General features: G+C 46.7%; 1 long non-coding RNA gene across 3 annotated transcripts; it reads right to left on the bottom strand.

Moving 5' to 3' along the window:
- Positions 1-285: 285 nt before the first annotated feature.
- On the bottom strand, positions 286-19554 carry LOC106848627 (uncharacterized). Of its 3 annotated transcripts, XR_011498278.1 has the most exons (6): positions 19410-19546; positions 15587-15800; positions 14777-14820; positions 7600-7796; positions 2839-2912; positions 2456-2738 (listed from the first exon to the last, which is right to left on the bottom strand). It is a non-coding gene; the product is annotated as an uncharacterized lncRNA (long non-coding RNA). The 3 variants fall into 3 exon arrangements; XR_011498277.1 differs by lacking the exon at positions 2839-2912 and having other exon boundaries at positions 286-2777; positions 19410-19554; XR_011498279.1 differs by lacking the exon at positions 2839-2912 and having other exon boundaries at positions 2459-2738.
- Positions 19555-21099: the final 1545 nt, after the last annotated feature.

Raw genomic sequence — 21099 nt, 5'->3', positions numbered from 1 at the left:
GATTATAACTGATGAGAGAGAGTAAACATGACCTTAATTCATGAATTTGCTGATGGCAGAGACTCGTTTCTGGATATGAGAACGAGCACATGCAGCCCCGTCCTTTAGACAGCCAGGCTGTCACAGCTGTGATGCCCAACCTCACCTCTCCCCTCTGCCCCGGGCCCCCCAAAAAACACACACAGGTGTTGTAACTTACACAGGATGCCCCCACCGCTGAGGGTGAGGGCAACTGTGTCCCAGCTTACAGAGGAGAAAACGGAGGCTGGAAGAGGGCAATCATCCAGGAGGCTGATTTCTTTCATTAAATTGCACCTTTACAACCCAATAGCCAAGCCCCTTGCCCTGTTCCCTCGTAGTCCTCAGCCTCTCAGCTTTTATTTCTCTCTGGGACCAAGTTCTTAGCTTCACATTGAGTCCCATCCTGGACATAAACACTGTCCCTTTCACGAGTCAACTTCAGTATAAGAGGCGCTCTCATCCTCCCCCCTCCCTGTGTCGTCGCTGCCTCCACCGGGGGGGGGGGGGGGGGGGCACCCGGCCCTTCACTGCAGCTCTGCAGACTTAGGAGCTAAGGATTTAGAAGGAGGAGGTGGGGAGGGGTCTGCCCACCTGGCAGGGCGGCTGGTGATGACTGACCTATGAAGCCTCAGTACGGGGTGGGTCAGGCAGCAGGGAGGGGGGCCACGGGCCCAGCAGCATCAGAGAAAGTGGATTACACGTGTTAACCCAGGCACCTCTGCGATGGTGGGCCCTGGAGCGCGGCCGTCAGTGTGGAAGCCAAGCGTCCCGTGTGCCTGGACCCGCCGTCCAGAGCGCAGGGGATGAGAGGTTCTTAAATCAGGACACTGGGGTACAAAGCTGGCTCCGCCACTTGCTTAGTTACTAAGGCAAAATGGGCCTCAGCTTTCTCATCTGTAAAATGGGCATCTTGGAGTCTCTCCCTCCTGGGGGTGGGGATTAAATGAGGTGCAGGCAGGGCTTGGGAGCGGCTGGGCTGAGCGCTGCTCCCAGGCACGCTGTCGGTGCCATTGTAAGGACTGTCTTCTGGGGCAGGGCTGGCACACTGTTTCCATAAAGGGCCAGGGAATAAATACTTTAGGCTTCGAGGGACTTGTGGTCTCTGTCACAACTGTGCCAAAGCAGCCTCGACAGTGGGCAGTCCAGGCTCTCGACCTCTGCTCTCTGCATCAGACGCAGGGGCTCTGTCGCTTGTTGGAACGACCTGGAAACCAAGTTGTATGGAGCAGGGAATTCCGCCAAGTCGCAGAAGCTCAGTGCAGACTTCCTGGGATGCTGTGACCTGCCCCTCCTCACTGTCACTGACGACAAGGGAATGGGCTCCGGCAGGGGACCAGAGGACCTGTTGGGTTACACTTGCTGCCCTGCTCAAGGAGCAGCTCTAGGTGACATGGGCAGACATGCTGTGCTGTTAAGCACGTAAGAGAAGGTCCTTCTGGGAAGACTGGCTTTTGCCCTTTGAGTGAGGGTCTCCTGTGTGCCAAACACAGAACCCTAGGAGTCAGGTCTGGAAAGCTGGGCACAGAGAGGCCCGGAAAATCTTCCAGGTCACACAGCATAGGGGCAGAGTTGGGGTCCGACGCAGATCTAATGCCCAGGCCAATGCCCTCTCCACTTTCCCAGGAGCCAGTGGGATCCCACAGGTCCGTGTCCCTCAGTGGGGTGCTGGGTATTAGCACTGGGAGCCTTTCCTGTCTTCAAAGGGAAGACAGAGACATTCCCTGTGTGCCTGTGGGGCAGCCATTCACGCCTGTCCACAGGGCCCGGAGGCTGCTCCAGCTGGGACAGAGCACAGCTCCAGCGGCTGAGTCCTGGCTCCATCCCGGGCTGAGTCACCGAGTGCTCCGTGCTCAGTTCTCCCGTCCATGCTGGCTGGAGTCAGCAGCTACTTTCCGAGGTCTCCAGGAGGAGGAAATGTGCAAATATGTCCAAAATCCTTGAGGCCGTGGCCAGCACATAGGGTGCTGGGGGTCAGCTGCACCAGGCTTCTGTCTTCCTCTCCCCTTTGCTGGATAAGGAGGAGACCCGGCAGGGGCAGGGCTTGTCCCCATTCTCCCCGCTGCCCGACAGTGGGTGATGCCAGGGCTGGACTCCGCCCTCTGCCCCTCCCGGGTCATTCACATGCCTTGGCTGCTCTGAAATTGGCGAGGCTGCCCCACTTCCTGAGGCCTCGGTGCCTCTCCCCTGCCTTTCTGGCGTCTCCTCCAGGGGTTACTCCAGGGCCTCTGGCCCTGAGCCTGCACACCCTCTGCCATGCTGGGTGGGGGGCGAAGTGATGGACATGCACTGCACCTCCAGGACAGTCTGAGGGCACTCAGCATCCCAGTACTGTCTGCAGCCAGGAAAGTCCAAGGTGGGGCACAGGGTCTGAGTCTGCTTTCACACACTAATTCATTCAGGAATTCTGTCGACGAAAATAATCCATAACCAATCTATAATTGAAAATTTGGGTGAGTTTATTCTGAGCTGAAATCTGAGGACCATGGCCTGGGGCCTTTCTTCCTGAAGGAAGAAAGGGCACCAAAGAAGTGGGGTGCACAGAGTGGTTATACACCCCCAAAGAGGATGTTTCACATACGATTGAAATGTCCCTTTTACAATAGTTGCGAGCTGCTCTGTCGGCACAGCGATTGATGGAAACAGCAGGTAGGTCTTCTGTCTCAGTGAACACAGCAGGGTAGCAGTCTGTTGTCTCCAGCTGAGTGGTCACAGGTGAGCTGGGTGGTCAAAGGTGAGTGCAGCGATCAGTTCCCAGCCTAAGGAAAGATGCTTAATCTTTAAGGAAATGCCAATGTGGGAGGGGGAGGGAAGTTGCACCTTTATCTCAAGGGCCTTTGTTCTTGCCATAGGGAATGTATATACAATGCATGCTCAACGGTCACAGTCAGGCCCTTTTGGAAAAAACAAAGTCAGGTCAAATTAGGTTTATACCAAATGGCTTCCTCATATACTCCAATATATCCTATTGCTTGCCATTTTTATTTGTCAATTCTCATACCTCCTTTGTTGGGTGGTTACTGGGGATGGAGAGATGAGGTGAACACAGGCTAGCTGGGCAGAAAGTGGACCCGTGGACATTCACCGTGCAGCAGGAAGAGGGGGTGACCAAACGCTGACCTCATAACCATTCTCAGCCCCGGTTTTGTCATTTTCACAAACCCCAGCATCTTAGGGGTTTGTGAAGAAAGGGAGGTCAGTGTGCATCCCAAGGCTGAAAATGGGAGCGAGAGGATCACGAAGGCCCCCAGCCGGTGGATCCAGGGGGTGGGGTGCAACTAGGGTGGTGGGGTAGGGAAGATCCCTGCCCAGGGGTGGAGGATCCCACTGGGGGTGGCTCCCTCACCAAGAGGGACTTCATGGAGAGGAGGCAATGGCGGGGTAAGGGCTGAACTCCATTTGGGACACGCTGGCTTCGGGAAGCTCAGGAGACACCCAGACAGAGAAATCTAGGAGGAGCTGGACATGGGGGTGAAGGTGCGACAGAGGGTTGGGGTTGGAGCTTGAGACTCAGATGAGATGGGGCAGTGGAAGGGGCTGGAGGACATCAAGGACATTCATTAATAGGGGTCTTCAAGGTGGAGACTGTCCTGTTGATTTCACAGCCTCCTCGTGCCTAACACAGCCTGGCCCAGGGAGGCCATTTGATAAACTCCTACTGACTTGACCCAAATGTGCCCATCTCTACTTTAAATCACTGGAATAGAATTTGCTGAACTCAGGTTAATTAGCTAGTAATGTGAAACTAAGGATTACAAAGAAAACTGAAATACAGACTCATGATGCAACTAAGAATCCATGCTAATAACTAAGACTTTCAAACATGCAGCCCAGTGTGGCCTCAGGGCCTTTGCACTTGCTGGTCTCACAGCCTGGAACACTCTATCTTCTGCATTGCTTGCTCTCTAAACACCTTCGGGAATTTTCTCCAACATCCTTCCTGACTTTCTTTTTCTGCATGGTACATATGGACAGCCTGACCTTGTTTATATTTTACTTATTTTTTCTGTCTCCTCCACTAGGCTGGCAGCTGTATGAGAATGGAGACTTCCGCCTGCTTCACTCACAGCTGTGCCCGGTACCTGGAGTGGGCCCAGCGAGCAGTAGGGACTGAGTGATGTGTGCTGGGTGAGTGAACTCTGCTGACCACAAACAAGCACGTTCGGGAGTGCTAAGCGCTGTTGGCTCATTCGCTGTTTATGGAGACCCGCTCTGTGCCCGGCCCTGCCTTAGGCTGGAGGCACAACGGCAGTGAAGGAGACAAACTCTGCTGCCCCTGAGGAGCAGGCTTCGCAGAGGCCGACAAAGAATGAGCAGAGCACAGCAGGTTCTAGAAGGTAGGAGTGCTACAGAGGAAAAGCAGGGCTTTGGGATCAGAAGGCCGGGGGTGGAGCGACAGTTGTGAGAGGAGATGAGAGAGCTGGAGGCCCAGATGGTGCAGGGCCTGGGGGCCCCCGTGAGGACTTCTCCAGGGTGAGGAGAGTCAGGTTGGGGTGCTGAGCAGGGGGTCAGGCCCTGAACGCTGTGAGGGGAATGAAGTGGGTGATGGTAGGGAGACTGGAGTGGGGAGGCTGTCACTGTAGATGGAGTAGGCAGGGAAGGCTCCCCGGAGGAGGTGACATTTGAGCTGAGCCCTTGTCTGGACCATGTTTCTAGCTTCTGTAAACCTGATGCTTTAATATCTGTCCTGTGTGCATATGTGGGACACTCCTTGTTCTGAATCCCCTCGACTCAGCCTCCTGCCTCCCTTGTCCCCTTCCCCCATCCCTAGGAAGAATCCTCCTTCTTGGGCCCACTTTTCAAATACAAATGAACAAATCTAGTGTTCGTCCACATCCCAACCACCTCATCTATTGGACACTCATACACAGGTCCCTGTCCCCCTGCCCTTATCACCCAGGGAAGGTACCAGACAACTGGGACAGTCCCTATACCCCAGAGCCTGTGAAATTATTCAGACCAGGCAGTCCTAAGCCTGCTCACCCTGCCTCGCGGTTCCTTCCTGCAGAAAACACAGTAAAGGCTCCTGCCCACAGGTCCCCTGCTCCCTCTGCCTGCTGACCACCCTGGCACTTCCCCATGGGACCCTGCACGGTGTGGCATGCCCCTCCCTCTGGGAACTGTGAGTAACAAACTATTTTTTCAATGGCGTCGTCTCCTGATCTGGTGGCCTTACTGAACCTCCAATTTTCCATTAATACATTCTATTTTAAACCAGCCCTACAAGACACTGTGTAAACAAACAAAGAACAAGTGAACTATGTAGCCTTTTCCAGTATCTTCAACAAGTTTAATATTTTAGTACCCATTAGAGTTTCTTTCCCCTGTAAAATTGGAGGCCCCAGAAGAGTGGAAGGCATATCAGAAATTACACAGACAAGACCAGGCCGCTGGGAAGTCCCAAGTATCTGTCTCCCCAGACTGAGAGCTCAGGCCAAACCTTGATGACTCCCAGTCTCAGCCCTCCCACTGCGACTGAAATTTGGTTGGTTTTTCAAATTCAGCTTTTAAACTTGTCGGCTTAGCAGGGAACTTCTCAGTTCCAAACTCATCTTTCTGGCAATAATCAAGTTACATCGTGTGTGAGATGGCCTGTTCCCTGAGCTATTTAATGAAAATCTGCAGAAATTCTGGGAAAGAGTCAGCCCAGCTTATTTCAGAACAAGGTGCATCTTTGGGAGAGAGTGGGGGTGCACGGTATGGGAGGACAGAACAAGACGATGCCCTGGGAGATACCAGCTCCAGACTTATTTACTTGGGGGCATCGACCTTCACGCATGAGATTTCCAGGGAAGCATCTGGAGAGGGGAGTGGGTTGGAGCTCAGCTTCGCTGTCACCCCATGGAAAGAAGGGCTGAACATTTCAGACAGCTGTGGCCCTGGGAGCAGCCTAACCCAAGGGAACCACACAGAAAGTCCCCTCAAGACTGCTGTCCTGGTTAGGATAAGGTTCAGCCGCTGTAACAAAGGGCCCCCACAGGAGAGTGGGGCATAGAAGTTGGCATCTCTCCCGTGCTCAGTCTGGAGGCAGACAGTCCAGGGCTAGTCTGGCAGGGCTGTTCCAGGAGGCTCCTCTCCCTGTTGTCCTGTCATCCCAGAGGAGTTGTCCTCATCAGTGTGGGTCAGGACAGAGCTCCAGCCTCAGAGCTCATGCTCCTGGCAGCAGGACAGAGGGAGAATGAGAAAGAAGGGCCTGCTTCTCTCTCCTAGGAAATATCCTAGAAGCCACACAAATTGCTTCCCTTCCCATCCTGGAGGGAGAGCTAGGTTACACACCCAGCCTAGCTGCAGAGGTGGCTGGGAGCTCTGTAGTCTTGGGTGGCCACATGCCCAGCTAGAAGTCAGGTGTTCAGTTGCTCTGAGAAGTGGACAATGCTATTGGGAGGCACGTGGACCTCTCTGCCACACCCCTCTTAATGTTTCCTCCTACCGCCCGACTACTGCCTACCTCGAGTTCATGTTTTATGAAAAACTGTCCATCAGACAAATTGCATTAAGCAGTTCGCAATTCAGGAACCAACTGATAATCATGGGCTGGTGGATGCTTTTCATTAGATTTGCTGGCAATTCACTGCTGGGGCTCCATTCCGACTCTGAGGTTGTCTCCCACCCAGAGCCCACTGTGCACATGCAGCCAGAAGCATCTTCTCCAATGGAAGTCAGTCATGTCACTCCCTGCTCCTGGATACCCTGCTCCTTAGAACAAAACCCAAAGCCCTTCCTGTGGAACTGAGCTTGGACTAATAAGGGAGATGAGAGGCAGCCGCTGGCCAGCCAGCCAACGCCAAAGCTCACAGAAGAGGAGAAAATCTCATTAGCAGTGCTCTATTATGGGAGCTGACCGATTTCCTGGTCATGAGCTGGGGGATATTTAAGTTTGAAGACACAGACCAAAATGCACCAGTGGGAAGTGGTCCAAGAAACCAGGGGTACTGGTCCAACCCTCCACCCTCCAGCCTTGCTCCCCACCTCTGTCTTGTATGTGCCTAGCACTGCAGCTTCCTTCTGTTTAGAATGCCGCCTCTCCATTTCTTGTGGTCAGAGCCATGCATCAGGGCTCTGCCAGATGCCACCTCCCTCAAGACACTGTCCTGATACTGCCAGCAGCAGGTGAGCGTGTGCTGTGCTGTGACTGTCCTTCCTTTCTACCTGTGTGAACAGGTGACTCTACTCTAGTTAGGTCCCTGTCTGGTCTTCCCAGCTGGACCATGCTCTTCGGGCAGGATCTGTGTCTGATTCATCTCGGGGAGCCCGAAGGAGTTTGGCCAAGTGCCCGGCATGTGGGTTTCCCAGAGAGTAAACCTCACGGAAGAGTATCTGTGGGAAACTGAACAATTCAGTGTGAGCAAAGTGCAAGGAGGGGTGGTGGTGAAAAGGTCTGGGGGGGGACAGGTCACAGAGGGTCCTGAAAGCCTACTAAGGAGCTGGGACTTGCCCTGAAGGGAATGAGAGCCGTGGACGGATTCCAAGGAGAGCAACACTGGTTGACCACACATTGGGCTGTTTAGCGTAAAGAAAACCAAAATGGGGGACTGAAGGGGAGCGACAAGACTCCCAGCCCGTCCCCAGCCCTCTTCTTACTTCCCTGGCCGTGCTGTCAGTGGTGAAGGAAAATCTTCTCTGACCGGTCAGATGCTGGGCCCGTCCCTGGGCAATCTCAAGAGCTTGTTGAAAGACTCTGCACACAGTGCAACCCAGCCTTGCGAGAAGCAGCCAGCAGCTTCCTGGACATTCCTCGGGCTTCTTAGGAGCCCATGTGGAAGCTCCCTGATAGATACCTGGAATGACAAATTCACTGCCTAAAATGGTAATACCAGGGAAATCTCTGGGCACCTGGAACTTGCCTTTTAATAGCCACCTTTCCGCCATCCCCTCTATCCCTCTGGGCTGCTGTCACAAATCCTCACTCTGGAGCCCCCAGGATGTCTGGTTTCCCGGGGAGCTCCCCTGGAACCTGGAGCTGGCTGAACAGCTCATACTTCGGTCAGGACTCTTGGAGAGACTTCTCTGTGCCACTGTCATAAAAAGGAGAAATCATCACAGTGGACAGGCCCAATTCCTGCGTTACAGTCATAAAACTCAGCAGCACATGGAAGTGACCTGAGGCCATTTTGGGGGCCCACGCCTGTGCCACTTCTCTGACTCCCCACACAGGCTGGCTCACGGGGCTTGGTTATCCTATTATAGACCTCTTGGTTGTAGTAACAAAGGCCACAGGCTCACAAGTTTCCCGTGGTCCTTCTGAAAATGTTAGGCAATGTTAGTATACAGCTTCTGCCTTTCTGCCCTACACTATGGTTCCCAGCCTTTTCCCTTCAGAACCACTTTCGTTGCTGTTGAGAGTTACCATGATACTTCTAAGTCATTTTTCCATTTAGATGTTCTGATTAGCTCCAAGTACTACATCACTACACGCTTCTCAGACTGGAGCACACACAGCCCCAATGCTGTGCAGGAAGGATGCAAAGCAGTGTATCTGTGATACATCTTTCTGGAGCATCAAGTTTATTACAAGACTTGCAAAGCCAAGGGCTTTACAAGACCCATCCCTCTTCCCCACAAACATGGAAGAAGAGACAGAGAGGACAGGGGAGGGAAGAAGTGCCCCAGAACAAACAGTCCAGTCTCTGAAGTTTCACTCAGGTAGGAGCCGAGGAGCACACCTGCAGCGAGTGTGGCCTCTCCTCGTGTCCCCCAGGTGCCTCCAGGCCATCCTCTAAGTTCACCAAGTATTTTGGATACGATGCTTCTGAAGGCCGTGGGGGTGCCAGATACCATTCTGATTTGAGTCCCGTGGGGAGAACCTGGCAGCAGTTTGCCCAGCTCCGTCATCCAGTGGGCCAAATCTTCTCTCCCCAAAGTGTGTGCACATACAGGTATGTACTTCTTGCACTGCTCCAATTCACAGCTGAATGCGTCCCGCCTCTGGCCAACCTCCACACCACATTACCAGGCTCTCTGGTGCTCGGCATCTTTATCTCCACTTAAAATGCAGGGGTGCGGCTTGACCTCCCCACGATCTTTGATTTGAACCCTGCCATGAGATTAAATTGGCTTCACTCTGTTGCGTTTGCCATGCTGGTTCTTGCTGTGCGGACAACAGAAGCATTTTATCAAGTTTAAGAATCTCCCTGTAGCTCCCTTTGGCCCTGGCTGGGGCCAAAAGGAGAGACTGGGGTGGTCCTATCAGGCTGCCCAGTATGCAGAGAGTTTCCATTGCAGGTACCCTCTGGGGCTCCACTACTGTTACTGGTGCTGTGGGTGGAGGCAAAGGCCCCAGGGCCACGCTGGGGGATTGAGCTGGCAGTGGTGGTCCTCGACTCCAGCCTGGGTGGTGGAGTGGTAGGCTCCCAAGTAGGCTGCTCATTTTCTGCCTTGTGGAGGCAGGCGGGCTTGATTTTATTGCATTTTCTGGGAGTGCAGAGACCTTCGGCTGCACCTCATGGGTTGGGGAAGAACTGCAGGTCTTGGGGTCACTGGAAGCGGAGGACCTTACGGTGACAGTGTGGCCCTCCACCTTGGGTTTCTTGGTGCTCAGGATCAGGTACGTGCCCATAACACTGTGAAATCTCCTCCTTGTTAAGGAATCCTGGATCTTATCCCGCTCAAAGCCCATGTTCATCATCACCTGTGTCACCTAGGGATTCCTGTTGTCACGGGGCAGCTGTCTGTAAGGCTTGAGTTTCTTTTGGCCCATATTCACCCATGGGTCCTTCATAATAGCTTTGAGAGTTTTTCTCTTGCTGGTGTCGAGGGTCGTCAGTTTTTTCAAGAGGTTTCTGCATTTAAAGGACGAGAACATAGGAAGCTGGTATTGCCCTTTCAGTACCCGCCTTCCCACCATAGAGAAGTCTTCTCCCAGTAAAGGCAGGGCCTCCATGAGCAGAATGTAAAGGATAACTCCCAGGGCTCCCACGGCTGCCAGGGCCGGCATAGTCTTGGCATCAGAGCATCTCTGGGCAGAGTCATGGGGTACCGCAGTGCCTACTCAGCTTCCAGCCGAGGAACACGCTGCTCAGGCCAAAGTTGGACAGTTTCACATTCAGCTCTGCATCGACCAGCAGGTGCTCCAGCTTCAGGTCCCTGTGGACGATGCCTTTGTGGTGCCAGTACTGGAAAGCCAAGTCAAGCTGCCGGAACTGGCCTCGGGGCCTCCTGCTCCGTCATGCAGCTGTGTGCTTTATTAAGTAGTCGAACACGTCTTTCCGCTGACATACTGAGTAATGAGGAATAATGTTTCCTTGGTGTCAATCACCTCAGACAGCTTTATGATGTTTGAGTGATTCAAGGCCCGCAGGCTGTGGGCTTCATGGAGAAGTTTCTTGGTTCTGGAGAAGCTCTGTTCAATCTTCTGAAGGACTTTCATGGCTACCTCTGTCCCAGTTGGGATGTACCAGGCTAACTTCACCTTGGAGAAGGTGCCTTCACCAATGGTCTGGAGGAGCTCATAACTGTTACTACTGGTCTGCCTGTTGGCAGAGGCGGCCGCGAGTCCTGGAAGCATGGTGACCTGCTAACTAAACTAACTGATAATACTAGTTAATGATGCTAACTACGCTTACTTAACTATGCTAACAAAAAAAACTATAGTATGCTAACTAATACTGATTAATGATACTAACAATGCCATGTATGCTTACTATGCTAATAAACAATGCTAACAATACTAAATATGCTAACTATACTGACTAGACCAACAATAGTAACTATATCAACTGTACTAACAATACTAAATAAAAAAATTTTAAAAAATGAGAAAAAAACAAGAAAACACAAACTGGTGCAGCCGCTATGGAAAACAGAAGGGAGTTTCCTCAGAAAATTAAGAATAGATCTACCATATGATCCAGCTATTCCACTGCTGGGTATTTACCCAAAGAACTTGAAAAAACAAATGCATAAAGATACATGCACCCCTATGTTCATTGCGGCATTATTCACAATAGCCAAGACTTGGAAGCAACCTAGGTGCCCATCAAGGGATGAATGGATAAAGAAGATGTGGCATATATACATAATGGAATACTATTCAGCCATAAGAAATGATGAAATCCGGCCACTTGTGGCAACATTGATGGACCTTGAGGGTATTATACTAAGTGAAATAAGTCAGAGGGAGAATCTCAAATACCGTATGATCTCACTCATAAGTAGAAGATAAGAACAACGACAAACAAACACATAGCAACAGAGGTTGGATTGGTGGTTACCAGAGGGGAAGAGGGAAGTGAGGACAGTGAAAGGGGTGATTAGGAACATGCATGTGGTGATGAATTGTAATTAGTCGTTGGGTGGTGAACATGATGTAGTCTACACAGAATTCTAAATATATTATGATGTACACCTGAAAGTTACATAATGTTTTAATTCAATGTTACTGCAATAAAAAGAAAAATTTTTGAAAGAACCAAAAAACAAAGAAAAAATGAGAAAAGAACAAAGAAAAACAAAAAAGAAAATAAAGAAGAATAAAAAACAGTAGAGAAAAAATAAACAAAATGGGGTGAGGAGGAGAAAACAAGCTAACTGTGAGCTGAGTCCTCAGGTCACCAAAAATAAGCTTCTTGGGCTATAAGTACCAAAAACCTAGGCCTGGCTAGAGACTTATATAGAGATATTTGTAATCCCATTACAGTGGCTCCTTATGAGCTCAGAGCAAGAAATAGACCAATTATGGCTGCGGATAAACCACTTTTTGGTCTCAAGAGCCCTTTACTCTTAAAAAAAGGACCCAAAGAGTTTTACATTTATGTGGGATATTAGAGAGTGATATTCACTGTATTAGAAATCAAAATCTGCAGGATGTTTCAGTGGCCTTTTCATTTCCAATTTAAAAATCTGTAATAATTTTTGGCTTTTAATGACTTCATAATGTCTACACTTAAAATATTTGATTCCTTTTCCTTAAACTCTGATTAGACTCAAAATGACATTACGACTTAACCGATAGTATAATACTACAGGAAAATGTTCTGTTGCATAAGTCATAAGAAGGGACATCATTAACATTTATAAAGCTGAGAGAAAGAGCTTTCATCGTATTTTCCCCAGTAAGCTCATGAGCAGATTTCTTATCAGAAAACATGGAGGCCAGATGGCATGGGTTGATGTGTTCAAAGTGCTGAAGGAAAAAAGAATCCAACTAAGAATCCTAGCTCTGGCAAAACTGTGCTCCAAAACTGAGGGAGAAATTAAGACATTCCCATATAATTCAAGGCTCAGAGAGTTCTCTACACTAGACCTGCCCTCCAACAAAGAGAGTCCTTCAGGTTGAAACGAAAGGATGCTGGATAGTAACGTGACACCTTATGAAGAAATAAAGGTCTCTGGTCAAAGTGAGTATGTGGATGACTATAAAAGCTAGTACTATGGCAAATTTGGTTTGTGGCTCCACTTTTTGTTTTCTACATTAAGAGTCTCAAATATCTTTTAAAAACCCAACTGTTAGTATATGTTTTTGGACACACAATTCCTAAAGATGTAATTTTGCGACATTAATAACTGAAATGGGGTGGAATTAGAGCTGTATAGGAGCCGAGTTTCTGTATGTTACTGAAGTTAAGCCAGCATAAATTGACATTCGAGTGTTATAACTTTAGGATAAGTGTAATCCCATGGTAACCACAAAGAAAAAAAGCTATAGAATATACTCAAAAGAAAATTAAAAGGTAATTAAAATGTTTCACTACCAAAAATCAACTAAATGTTAAAGAAGACAGTCACACAGGAATGACAAAAAAGCTAGAAGGCATATAGAAAACAAACAGCAAAATGACAGAGATAAGTCCCTCCTTATCAGTAACTACTTTAAAGATAAATGCATTAAACTCTCCCATGAGAAGACAGATTGGCAGAACGGATAGAAAAACATTATTCAACTGTTTGCTGTCCACAAAAGACTCACTTTAGATCCAATGACACAAAAAAGTTGAACATGAAAGGATAGAAAAAGATAGTCCATGCAAATAGTAACCAAAAGAGAGCTGGGGTTCCTATACGAATATGAGATGAAATAGACTTTAAATAAAAAACTTTGTGAGACAAAGAAGGACATTATATATTAATAAGAGGTTCAATACAGCAAGAAGATATAACAATAATAAATGTTTACACAATTAATGACAGACCATCAAAATGTATGAAGCAAGAATTGACAGAACTGAAGGGAGAAATAGATCATTCTACATATTAGTTGGAGCATTCACTACCCCGTTCTCAATAATGGATACAACAACTAGGCAGAACATAAATGAGGAAACAGAGGGCTTGAACAACACAATAAACCAACTAGATCTAACAGACATACACAGGACACTGTCCAACAACAGAATACACATTCTTCTCAAGTGGACATGGGACATTCTACAGGATAGACCATAGCTTAGGCCACAATTTAAGTCTCAATAGATTTTAAAAGATAGATATCATACAAAGTTTTCAACCACAATGGGATGAAGTTAGAAAGCAGAAACAGGAACAAAAGTGGAAAATTCACAAATATGTGGAAATTAAACAATATGCTCTTAAAAAACCAATGTGTCAAAGAAGAAATCACAAGGGAAATTATAAAATACTTTAGAGATGAAGGAAAATGAAACTCAATGTATCAAAACTTCTGGGAAACAAAGCAGCGCTAAGGGCGAATTTATAGCTATAAACACTTACATTAAAAAACAAGAAAGATCTCAAACCAACAACCTAACTTTATGCAACTCAAGGAAGTAGAAAAAGAACAAACTAAACCCAAAGCTAGAAGAAGGAAAGAAATAATAAAGATTAGAGCAGAGACAAATAAAATAGAGAACAGAAAAACAACAGAGAAAATCAGCAAAACCAAAAGTTGGTTCTTCGAAAAGATTAACAAAATTGACAAACCATTAGCTAGATTGACTAAGACAAAAAGAGAAGATTCAAATTATTAAAATCAGAAATGAAAGTGGGGACATCACTACTGACTCTACAGAAATAAAAATAACTATTAAAGAGTACTATGAACAATTGTACTCTTAACAAATTGGATAACCTAGATGAAATGGACAAACTTCTAGAAATACAAATCCTACCAAGACTAAATCACAAAGAAACAGAAAATATGAATAGACTTGTAACTAGTAAGGAGATTGAGTCAGTAATCAAATACCTCTTGACAAAAAAAGCTCTGGACCTGACGGCTTTACTGGTGAATTCTACCAACCATTTAAAGAAGAACTAACGTCAATCCTTCTCAAACTCCTCCAAAAAATTCAGGAAAAAAGAACACTTCTTGACTCATTCTATAGGGCCAGCATTGCATTGATACCCCCCCCCCCCGAATATTTCTGGCCCATCTTCTAGACAGTCACCAGAGGATTTTCTAAAATATCCAGCCAGATGGTTCTTGGCCCGGTGACTTGAATCTGGATCCTGTAAGATATTTCTACTTTCTGTGTGAAGAGAGGACTAGCAGTGCTTCTAGAATCAGGCTGAACCCATATGGACCCCATCCAAGAGCCTCAGCCCACAATGGATGTCCACATAGCAGACTTGACACAGCTGAAGGGAATATTAGTGAACTGAAAGATCATTCTGAGGAAATTGCTCTGGATGCAGCACAGAGAGCCAAGGAGATGGAAACATAAAAGACAGGCTCTGAAAGGCAAGAAGTCCCATGAAACTTGAATCAGAATCCCAGGGGAGAGAAGGGGGGATGGAAGAGAGCAAAATGGAATATTGCCCAAGCTAGAGCTAGCACTTCCTTCTCAAGCAAACATGGGCTTACCTCCAGCCCTCCCTCAGGATTCCAAGGAGGTGAGTCTCCAGAGGCTGTGGTGGAGAGAGGAGAAAGGAAAGAACGAAGTGGATGTTAATTGAATGCTATTACATGTCACACACTGTCTCATCTACAGCCTCATTTAATAGGTCCATTGGCTGTGAGGCTGAGATCTTTGCTCCCATTTTGTTGTGGGGCAAATATTCACTGTATCTCATTGGTCTTCATGCCCTTGGTGGTTAGCTCAAAAACACGCATGCAGTAGGTGCTCAATAAAGACTGTCTATTGAGTGTGAGATCTGAGGTTTGGAGAATTCAGTGTCTGGTCCATGGTGACACAGAAGGTAAGATGAGGAGAAAGGATTTGAATTCAGAATTAGCTGGCCCCAGTGCCTCTACCCCTTCCATTTCCTGGTGCTAAGAAATGTTTGCTCGCCTCCCGAGGCCATCTTCTCAGCCCTTAATCCATCACCTCCGGACACACCTGCAGGGGAAGTCCCCCAGGCCAAATCTGACTTGGGGCCAGCTCCCATTCCGTCCTGGAGGCTGAGAGTTCAGCTCTCTTTGCCCAGCACAGCAAGCGTTCCCAGCTTTGTCTGCCACCTTCAGCAGACATTTTCATACCTCTTTGCACACAAAATAAACTGCACTTTCTCATTTTGTGTTTGGGGAAAAAAAGGCCTGGTTAATTACAAAGGCCGTCTTGCCTCGGTGCCAAGAGAGGGGAGATGTTCACAGGAAAAATTAATTAATTTTGACTAATTGCTTTCACTTACACATCTCGGTTCCAATTAAGAAAACATTTGTAACTGAGCCCACCTTCTCCAGAAGAAGCTCCCATGCTCCGCAAAGAAAGAGTCTTCGGATTTAACTGACTGCTCCTGGCCCTGTGCCACTTGCGGCTGCCTTTGGAAAATGCCAGTTCAACATTTCAGAATCTTGCACAGGGGAGGCGACCTTTGAGGAACAGCTTCATTCAACGTTTTTCTGAGGATCGATCGCCTCACACTTGTGAAGTTGGCATAGCCTAAAACTGGACACAGAGAGGCCATATGTTCAGGCTGTCAGTTAGAATTGTTGTTAAAAATTCAGATTCCGAGGCCTGGCTCGGACCTGCCCAGGTCAGACATGATAAAGTTGAGGTCTGGAAATCTGTATTTTCAATAGGCTCAATGGGCAATTCTGACTTGGAAAGGCTTTGCTGTGGATCTCCTGGCTCTACCCTTGAAAGCCACATCATCCTAGGCAAGCTGTTTAATATTTCCCAGCCTCGATTTCCCAGAACTGAAAAAATGGGTGTAATAACAGCTCTCTTGAAGGGGTAGGGTTGGTTGTGCAGATCAGGTGAGGCCGTGACCCACAGTGAACACTGATTAAGAGATACTTATTGGTAAATAAATGAAAAACAACAGGATATATTGAAGTATATGAGGAAGCCATTGAGTGTAAAACTAATTCGGTGTGAGCTTGTTCTTCCAAAAGGGCCTGACATGGCCTGTTGAGCATGCATTGTACATCTGCTTTAAACATTTGCTATGTCCCAAAGACAAGAACGATGCCCATAAAGGTAGAGATGTAGCTTCCCCCATATCAACATCTTTTTAAGGATAAGCATCTGTCCCTGGAAACTAAGGATTAATTACTGACCTGCTGTGCAGACCTTGTGACCACCAATCCGTGGTGCCAGCTGAGCATCTCATGACAGTAGTCAAAGAGATACTCCTGTCACATGTGATGTATGCTCTTTGTGCCAAGATGGTATATAACCACTCTGTACACCCCACATTTTGGTGCTCTTCCTTTGTTGGGGAAGAAAGGCTCTGAGTTATAGTCCTCAGACCTCACTTATAATAAACTCACCCCAATTCTGATTTTTAGATTGATTATGGATTATTTGTGTCAACATTATTTATATTAGTGAACATGGCTGAGTTCATTTCAAGGGGTTGATGAGAGCCAGGAGGAAAAAAAAAGATAATGTTTTTACCCTGCAGAAAGTCCTTGCACCTTAAATATAGTATCAGCGCTCTTTCTGGGCCCTCGATTCAGCTATCCATTCTTTTCAAACTCCAAACTCCACAAACCTCTTCTCTTCCCGTGGTATCCCCCTAAAAAAATCATTAGAAGACTGAAAGTTGGGGGCCTCTGGATCCTCCCTGAGAATGGAGTGAAAAGCAGACACATGCTCCCTGAGAACAAGGAGCAAAATCTTGTGTTTGCAAAATGGTCAAAAATGAGTCATTTTGAAACCAAGAATGAAAGGGTTAAAATTTCCCTGGATTAGGGTGAAACTGAGCCTGTACCCACAAGGTTGATGTGGGAAACAAAGTAACCAAGTTTCTGAGCTTGTTTTGCACAACAACAGGAGGACACTGATAAGAGAGCAGCTTCCTGACAGCCTCCCTCCCACCCCTGCCTGACTAAGCATCTTGCAGGAGCATTGAGAAAGTAAAATGACTGATTGTAATGTTAGACGTTACACATGCAACACATAGAGCCCCCTCCAATTTGCACATGTGACCCGTGAAGAAATATGAAAGACAGTCACTCCTGTGCAGAGGACTCTTAAGACTTCAGCCCCCAAGGCCACATAGATGCTCCCCTCCCCTACCTAAAACTCCAAATAAAACCCCTTGCTTGTAGCTTTTCAGGGAGTTTGGGATTACAGCATCAGCTGCCTCTTCTCCTTGCGCAGCACTTTGCAAGGAAATTCCTACTTTCTTCCACTACACCCCGTGTCAGAGACTGGCTTGCTGGGTGCATGACAGGTGAGAAAACCCACTTCTGGTTCTGCAACAATTTCATTTGTGGAAAATGAATATATCTCATCTTGCAAATGTCTTGGGCAAAATAGTGCACACGAATTCACAAACAGGCTTCTCTGGTACAAACAGTTGCCTGCTGCTCCAGGAGGCTAAAACAGCCCACCAGAAAGGTGGCAGCTTGGATCACTTGAGTCTAAAGAAAAATAACATCACCAAGCAGGGACCCCCCCCCCCCAGGGTAGGGGGTGGGGTCCAGGAGGGATTCTCAGGGCTCATTTCCTTTACATTTAGCAGAGACCATCAGCTCTTGGCATGCATCAACACTGACAAGAGATTTTCACATATTGAGGTATATGGGGTAACTATTCGGGTTCAAAACTGATTCAGCTTGAACTAAAAGCCTGACTTATGGCCTATCAAACAAACACTGTACATCTGCTTCAACCACTAAAGTGAAGAATGCACTCTCTTTATGATAAGAATGCAGACTTCCCTTCCTATGCCCTGTTGGTAACTCCCTGATTAGTCCCTTTCCTGACATCACAGTCATGTTGACCTGCTAATTTGCAACTGAACACCCCTTTGAAATGTGATGAAAATGTATTCTGGGTGTATGCAATGTATGTTCTTTGTTCTAAAAAGATATAAGACTGTACAGAAAACCATGCTTCTCTGGAATGCTTTCTAAAGCCTTCCCAGGTTATAATCCTCATTCTGGCTCAAGTAATATCACTGTATTTCTCTTATCTATAGGATGGTTATTGGTTATTTTGCATCGACATTGCTTGGCATAGTCACAGCAGGATTTCAGAGGAACCCACCAGAGACCACCTGGAATCTACACTGAACCAGTATTTGGTACCAATAGGGGCCCATTGAGCCCCCCTGGATCACTGCATTCTTCAGGTGACCCTGGTGAGTTCTCCTGAAACCCAGAGCTCCTTATTTTAACTTGATAGTCCAGAGTTTATCTGAACTATTTCAAACCTTCAGACTAGGTATCTTAAGGGGTTACTGGTACACACCCTAGGTAAGAGGAACCTGGCGGGGGGGGGGAATTCCTAGGAAAGAGAAACCTAGGGGGAGTTTCCCAGGCTAGGGGAGCCTAGAGGGAACTTTGGCATGAATGGAGCAAGCTGACCTTTTTAATTTGGCTTTAAACTGGCAACGATTATGTTTATAAAGTCTGAACAAACTGCTTGATAGAGAAATGAGAGACTGAATGTGTTCAGCTCCAAAGAAAAGGGACATTGCTTCTCCTGGCCGAAAGGCATTCTCAGGTGACTGAGAACCTTAGCGGGAACATTGGAGGATCGAATGCCTCATGGCGTGTAGTGGTCCCATAGGGAACTCCACTATCATTCACGTTAGTTAGCTAAAGGCTCATCTGGGGAAGCTCATATGAGGGCTGGTCACCCAAGCCCCAAGCCCCCATGGCCATTTTAGGCTGCCAGTGGGAGAAACCGAGGCATGTAAGAGAGTGTTTACAACCTTTCTTTAGGGAGTAACACTCACAAGCAGCCCACTTCTGACCCACTACACTGTCCTTAGGAATTGTTCAGACTTTATAGCAAAACAAAACTAAGAGAAAAGTGGGAAAGCCTCCCAGTTCCTGAATGGGCAGTCTCACCTCCAAACTCTGGCCAGCTTCATGTTGAAACTTGCAAGTGTTTAATGAAATAAGGATAGCTGTAAATGACTGGCAAGATAAGCCAGGATAATCTGAAATTACAGTGGCCACTGTGGGGCTCCTTTTTAGGAGCCAGGCAACAGAGAAATTTCTAAAGAATCGAGCTCGCCACCTTCCATCATATTTGCTCAAACTAAAGGTTCTGGAGGCTGTAAATATTTACAAAGAATAGCAAAAAATATCTTACCAAGCTTGTTTCATGTCCTGAGGGCTGAATGCAGTTGCACCCCATTTTGCTGTCAGCGATAGTCACACAGAAATGTGGGTTGCACTCTATTTGTGGCTAAGGGCCCTACCAAGCTGCTGCCAGCCTCAGGGGAATTACATTGGCCATTAGAAGGAACATTCCGATTAGATAAGATCATTTAAAAGTACACTTGAAATGCAAAAACGTCAACATTCCAAAATAATCTTATTGCAAGTTTTGTTGCAAAAAGCTAGTAGAAAATTAAGTTGTAAATAGTACTTAAAGGAATATATTAGGCCATGACGTTACAGTCACCTCCATAATCTACTCTCTGAGTTAAGGAGACTCAGAGATTTTCTGGGAAACTGCTACACCAAAGACCACTGGAACTGTTCAATACCATCAGGCAGTTACTGTTTGTCGTGGCTGAAACCTGACAAGGTATTTGAAAGGATTTAGTAATTTAGGATCAGAAATTTGGCCAAACTGATATTGGCCAAACTGAAATTTAGCCAAACAGAAGCTGATATTCAGAGCCTGATAGGGATTTTTTTTCTAGGCCTTCTTCCCTAAGTTAAAATAAAACTAAGCACCCAGAGGGAAAAAAGCAAATTAGGGTGATGTGGTTGGATACGTAGAGCAACTATCCTCAACTTACAAATCCTTGTAGAAAAAAGCAGTTCTAGAGGCAGTTCAGATTCCACCCAGTTCTTTTATATCACAAAGAATTATGTCCTTGCCCCTTGGGAACTGTTATCTAGCTCACCACTAACTCCTAAAACTGAATGGAAAAAAAGGGGGAACGCCAGAAAAATGGCCATAAGAGCACCCTCACCAAAAATCTAGCATCTTGAGTGTATTCTCCACAATATTAGTAAAAAAGAAAAAAAAGCTTAAAACAAAATTTGGATTCATATTTTGGGAGCCTCACATTACTGTACTCGATTCATGGCAGTAATTTTAAAACAATAGCTGTGGGGGGTCCAGCCCCGTGGCGCAGTGGTTAAGTTTGCAAGTTCCACTTCAGCAGTCCAGGGTTCACCGGTTCGAATCCCAGGTGTGGACATGGCACCATTTGGCATGCCATGCTGTGGTAGGTGTCCGACATATAAAGTAGAGGAAGATGGGCACGGATGTTAGCTCAGGGCCAGTCTTCCTCAGAGAAAAGAGGAGGATTGGCAGCAGTTAGCTAAGGGCTGATCTTCCTCAAAAAAAAAAAAAAAACTGGAGTCTCCATGTATGTGTGTCTATATGTATGTTATGTGTGTGTGATATTTTTACCTCTGGATGGCATAATTTCTAGAGAACATTATTCAATTGAGTTAAAGTAAGTGCTTACAATTTTTTTTTCTAAATGCAACTAATCCAAATGTCTTTCAAGTTAACATGACACGAAATAATCTTTGGTAAATAAAAGCTTGTTTAAGTTTGTTGGTTTGATTAAAATAGGCATGTCCTTAAAGTTATCAACATTGGGTCTGATGCAGACATGCAGCCTTTGTTCTATGTTTATTGGTCAAATAAGCTGATGTTATACCTATTACAAAACTGGTTAACAAAGATAATAACATAATGATGGCTAATTTTGCCTAACATCTCATGAAGTTTTGTAGGCAATCTAAATAATTATTGGAAGCAAGTAAACTAAATAGATACGAAAAAGATAAAAGTGTTGGGTGAACTTTTAATA

This window comes from Equus asinus, chromosome 25 (assembly GCF_041296235.1).
Source record: "Equus asinus isolate D_3611 breed Donkey chromosome 25, EquAss-T2T_v2, whole genome shotgun sequence".
Taxonomy (NCBI): Eukaryota; Metazoa; Chordata; class Mammalia; order Perissodactyla; family Equidae; genus Equus; species Equus asinus.
This window is presented reverse-complemented; position numbering and strand designations above follow the sequence as displayed.